Here is a 6,117-nt window from a genome sequence, read left to right on the forward strand (position 1 = left end):
AAAGGGAACAGAATAGTTGTCGTTGTTACAAGCCATTGACTTGGCTCTGACTCATAGCAAGCCTTTGCACAACAGAATGAAGCATGGCCCAGTCCTGCGCCACTTTCACAATTGTTCCTGTGCTTGAGCCCATTGTTGCAGCCACTGTGTCACTCCACCTTCTTGAGGGCCTTCTTGTTTATAAAATCCATTTGTATTAATTCATGATCTCTCCATTCCTTTTGACCATTATTCTATTGGATTATTAGTCTTTTTTTTAGAGATTTGTAAGACTTCTACATATATTTAGTCAATGAATACATTTTCACATATGTGGCAAAAAAGAAAAAGAGAAAGTGGGGGAAATGTTAGGGACTTTAATTAATGGTTTAAGTAGACTATCAAACACAACTAAAAATGCACAAACAGTGCCCACCATTGGATGATTGAATAAGCAGTCTACAGTACACAACGCGATGGAGTACTATGTAGGATTAAAGAATAGTGAAGAATCTGCAAAACACCCTTTTTAACATGGATGAACCCATAGGACATCCATGTAGAGTGAAATAAGTCTATCACAAAGAGATAAATATTGTATGTCCACTCTTGTGAAATGTGAATGAAAGATTTACACACAGAAACATTATTTTGTATTTACCAGTGGTGGGTAAAGTGTTACTTTGAGGACCAAGGCTCACCTAACCCATGCCACGCTATTTTTTCCAGTCAGCTCACAGGCATGTGAAAGTTGACTATTGAATAAGAAAGACTGAATAAGAACCGATGCCTCTGGATTATGGTGCTGGGGAAGGATATTGAAAGTACCATGGACTGCCCAAAGAACAAATACATCTATCTTGGAAGACGTGCAGCCAGAATACTTAAAAGCAAGGATAGAGAGACTTCAACGTCTGTTCTTTGGGCATCTTATCAGAAGGGAGAGAGCAATCCCTGGAAAAGAACATTATGCTTGGCAAAGTAGAGATGTAGTGAAAAATAATACCCCTCCGCAAAATGGATTTGTACAGTGGCTACAACAATGGTGTCGGACATGACAACAGTTATGAGGATGGGACAGGATCGGCTGCAGCTTCTTTCCTTCTGTAATGCGGAAGGTTGCTATGAGTTGGAACTGATGTGGCAGCACCAAATGACAACAGCAACAAGCAATCAATAGGAGAATAAGGGATAAAAATGACTAGCTAGATAATAGCTGGGTAAATGGAAAGGCAATATATAGTAAGGTGGTAACCAGCACAATCTTACTAATGGAAAGGAGCACACAGTGGGATGCAAGACAACAAAAGTCAATGCGATTGCATACACAATCCTGCACTATGAGTAATCAGAAACCTTGATCTGGAGGGGATACATTGGAAAATAGGCAAGATGAGCAGGTAAGAGTAGATGAAAAGGATTACACTCACAATCATATATATAGATCTGGCAGAGGTTACTTTATTTGTGTTTGCTGTAAATACATTCATACATTTATTATGAAGGTAAGTAAAAAAGTATCGCTAAGAATCATAGAAAGATTTACTAAATAAGATATAAAAATGCAAACCTATCATTTCTGAATTACCCTCTATCTAGACCTATGTATTTCTTTTTCTTTCTGTTTAAAAAAATAGTTTTGGGGACATGATGCAAGTGTCATACAATTCAATAGTTCAATCATATCAAGGAGTATTTTACAATCATTACCATAATCAATTGTAGAACATTTTCTTTCTTCTTGTACTCCTGGTATTTATCTCTTCATTTCCCCCAACCTCTCCTGCCATACCTCCAAGGAACCATTAGCCCTTCATATGCCAAAAATCATACAGAAACAAAAAAACAAAGAGTCAAAAGAGCTAGCAACAATAACAAAGTAAAACAGAGAATGACCCCAGTTGAAAAGAAAACAGGACATACTGTATTAAAAACCAGAGCAACTTTAAACTGGGTCGAAAGGGAGATCAAGTGATAAGGTATTCGATTTTAACCTAACTCCATCTGCCATAATCTGCTTTCTCATGGACTTTGCATGAGAGCAAGGCTATTCACATCCCTGTAGACCTATACATTTCTATAGGCAACATTTCCAGCTCTCTAACCCTTCCCCAAGTAGCCCTGGCGGCACTCTTGTGTTAGCATTGCACAGCTAACCCCAAAGTTTGGCAGTTTAAACCCACCAGCTGCTCCGCAGGACAACAATAAAGCTATTAGCTCTTGTAAAGACTGTAAGTCACTACAAGTCAGAACCAACTAGAAAGCAGTGGATTTGTTTTGTTTGTTTACCTTAGAAGCTTTCCCTGTAAAACTTTGTGCTCTTTGATTTACCTCTCCTCAGCACAGCAGTTTTGTTATTGATGAGGAGCTCAAATTGTGTTTGTTTGAAATGTTCTTTGGGTTTGGGAAAAACAAAGAAGTATTAGATGACAAGATCAGGGTTGCCGGGAGTAACATTTCTAATGAGATTTTCATCAGACAGCAAATGGTACCCTTGAAGAATGAGCAGGTGCATTGGCACGATGGAAAAAAAAAAGTGTCTGGGGAAAGTTTCTGGTCTTTGCCTCCCCAATGCAATTTTGCATTGTCTTAAAATTTCTTCATAATAAGCCCCGGTGGCCGTCTTGTGTCCTTTGAGAAAATCTATCAAGATGGTCCATTTGGAGTTCCCACAAGCAACCTCCATAACTTTCTGAACTCACCTCTTTGTCTTGGGTTTAACTCGCAGAGCAGACTTTCTCGGAAGCCATTTCTTTTGAGTGGATTTTTTTTAACCTTTATTTTGAAGTCACCTTAATGATTCAAGAGAAGTGTTTTACTGAGAGAACTTCTCTGCAGCAATGAACTCATGAGAGATACATGTTTAAACACACTCTGTTTGGAACAGTCATGCAGGTATAGACTTAAACCCTCCTAGCAATACCTTTGGACTTACTCATGCATATGACAACACTACCTTGAAGGACAGGCAGGGTAAGGCAAATAAAGCCATATGGTAGGTGAAAAAACAACCCCCCAAACAAGCAAACAAATCCCCCATGGAACTCACTGCCATTGAATTGATACCAACTCATAGTGACCCTATAGGACAGGGTAGAACTTCCTTTGTGGTTTCCAAGACTAACTCTTTACAGGAGTAGAAAGCTACGTCTTTCTCCTGTGTACCACCTGGTCGTTTTGTACTGTTGACCTTGCAGTTAACAGTGCAATAGAAGAGAAAAACCAACAAAAGTTAGACAAATAGAAAACCAATACCAAAATGATAGCTCTAGAACTAATAGTCTGAGTAACTAACTACATGTGTTAGTCTGGGTAGACTAGAGAAACAAATCCATGGACACACATATATGGATAAGAAAGAGATTTATATACAAGAGGAATTGAATATTGAGAAGGCATCCCGACCCAGTCCAGTCCAAGCCCATAAGTCTGATACTAGCTCATATGTCTGATATCAATCTATAAAGTCCTCTTCAGACTCACGAAAGACATGCAATGATGCCAAATGCAGGATGATCACAGGCCAGTCGGTAGAAAGTCTTTGGATCCAGTGGCGTTGTAAGCATCTCAGCGCTGGCAGGGGCTTTACGTGGTTTCAGAGGTCTGGTTGCATCAGGGTAGGTCCATATGGCTCCTCCAGCTCAGGGCACTAGTGTAGTCCCATGTGTCTTGTCAGCTGCAATGTCTCCCAGGGAGTGGCAGAGAGAGAGAAGTGTCTCCCTCCTTCAAGGAGGAAGTACCAGATTTCACAGAATCCTCAGGAGAAGGCCATGCTCACACAGAAGCCTCATTGGCTATGATCTGATTGTCAAACCAGACTCCACCCCTACACTCTTAATCCTCAAATTGACAAATGATTATATAAATACTACACTACACTAAATGTAAATTAACTATACTACAGTAAAGATGATCAGACTGGATTAAAAAATTTAAATTCTCACCCTTCCTACTGCTGAGACCCTTTAATACAGTTCTGCATGTTGTGGTGAACCCCCAATCATAAAATTATTTTCATTGCTACTTCATAGATATAATTTAGCTACTGTTATAAATCGGGCGACCCCTGTGAAAGGGTTGTTTTACACCCAAGGGGGTTGTGACCCACAGGTTGAGAATGGCTGTATTATATTATTTCTACCAGAAAAGACACAGATTAATAAGGCTTGATCAAGGGCAATGTAACTGAGAGGAATTCCTGAAACCCAAATGAAGGCTGAGCATGATAGTGGGACAAGAGGAAAGTAAAAGGAAATAGAGGAAAGAACTAGGAGGCAAAGAGCCTTTATAGACATATACATATGTAAATATATTTATGTATGATGATGGGGAAATAGATCTATGTGCATATATTTATAGGTTTAGTATTAAGGTAGCAGAAGGACATTGGGCCTCCACTCAAGTACTCCCTCAGTGCAAGAATACTTTCTTCTATTAAATTGGCATTCTATGATGCTACCTTCCCAACACAACTGCTGAAGACAAAGCAGGTGAATAAGCAAATGTGGTGAAGAAAGCTGATAGTGCCCGGTTATCAAAAGATATAGTGTCTGGGTCTTAAAGGCTTGAAGATAAACAAGCAGCCATCTAGCTGAGAAGCAACAAAGCCCACATGGAAGAATTACACCATCCTGTGTAATCACAAGGTGTCGAAGGGATCAGGTAGCAGGCATCAAAGAACAAAAGATCATATCATTGTGAATGAGGGAGAGTGTGGAGTGGGGACCCAAAGCCCATCTACAGGCAACTGGACATCCCCTTACAGAAGGTCATGGGGAGGAGACGAGTCAGTTAGGGTGCAGGGTAGCAATGATGAAACATACAACTTTCCCCTAGTTTACTCCCCCCCCCCACTATCATGATCCCAATCCTATTTTACAAATCTGGCTAGACCAGAGGATGTACACGGGTACAGATAGGAACTGGAAACACAGAGAATCCAGGAAAGATGACCCCTTTAGGACCCGTTGTGAGCGTGGTGATACTGGGAGGGTGGAGGGAAGGGGGGTAGAAAGGGGGAATATGTAGATTCCAAGGATCTACATATACCCCTCCTCCCTGGGGGACAGACAACATAAAAGTGCATGAAGGGAGATGTTGGACAGTGTTTAAGACATGAAAAATTATAGTAATTTATAAACTATCAAGGGTTCATGGGGGTGGGGGGCAGGGTGGGAGGGGAAAAATGAGGAGCTGATACCAAGAGCTCATGTTCAAAGTGTGTAAGACAAGTCTCGCCATCTTTGTCTCTAAGGAGCACCCTGGACTTACATCTTGAAAGACAGATTGGTTTGTCCTTTTAGCAGTCCTATGGTATTTTCAGTAGTCTTTCCCAGCCCCACAATTCAAATGTACCCATTCTTCTTCCGTCTTCTTTATTCAGTGTACAACTTTCATATGCATATGAGGCAACTGAAAATACCATGGCTTGGGTGAGGCACGCCTTAGTCCTTAAAGTAACATCCATGCTCTTAAGTGCTCTAAAGAGGTCTTGTGCAGCATATTAACCTAATGCAATACCTCTTTTGAATTCTGCTGCTCCAATGAGCATTGGCTATGGATTCAGCAAGATGAAATCCTTGACAGCTTGAACTTCTCCATTTATCACGATGTTACCTATTAGTCCAGTTGTGAGGATTTTGGTCTTCTTTACACTGAGTTGTAACCCATACTGAAGGCTGCAATCCTTGATCTTCATCAGCAAGTGCTTCAAGTCTCCTCACTTCAGCAAGCTAAGTTGTATAATTTGTATATTGCTGGTTGTTAGTAAGCCTTCGAAGTCTCCAGGAATTGATGTAATACCAATGGAAATAGTTCAATATACTGATGAAGCACTTGAAACACTCATCTATGTCAGAACATTGGGAGACAGCTACTTACCCTACTGACTGGACGTGATGTTTACATGAGTATCAGATAAAACAGTCTTACAACAAAGAATATTCCAGATGAAAGGATATTTCCACATAATAAAAGGATCACTCATTGTTGTTGTTAGGTGCAATTGAGTTGGTTCTGATGCCTAGCAACCCCACATATAGTCAACTGACACCCTGCTTGTTTGTCGTATTATGTGAGTTCATGGTTGCAGCCACTGTGCAATCCATCTTGCCAAGGACCTCCACTGCCCCTCTATTT

The sequence above is a fragment of the Echinops telfairi genome, unplaced genomic scaffold, assembly GCF_000313985.2.
Source record: "Echinops telfairi isolate 266 unplaced genomic scaffold, ASM31398v2 ScPeMD7_7409;HRSCAF=8447, whole genome shotgun sequence".
Lineage (NCBI taxonomy): Eukaryota > Metazoa > Chordata > Mammalia > Afrosoricida > Tenrecidae > Echinops > Echinops telfairi.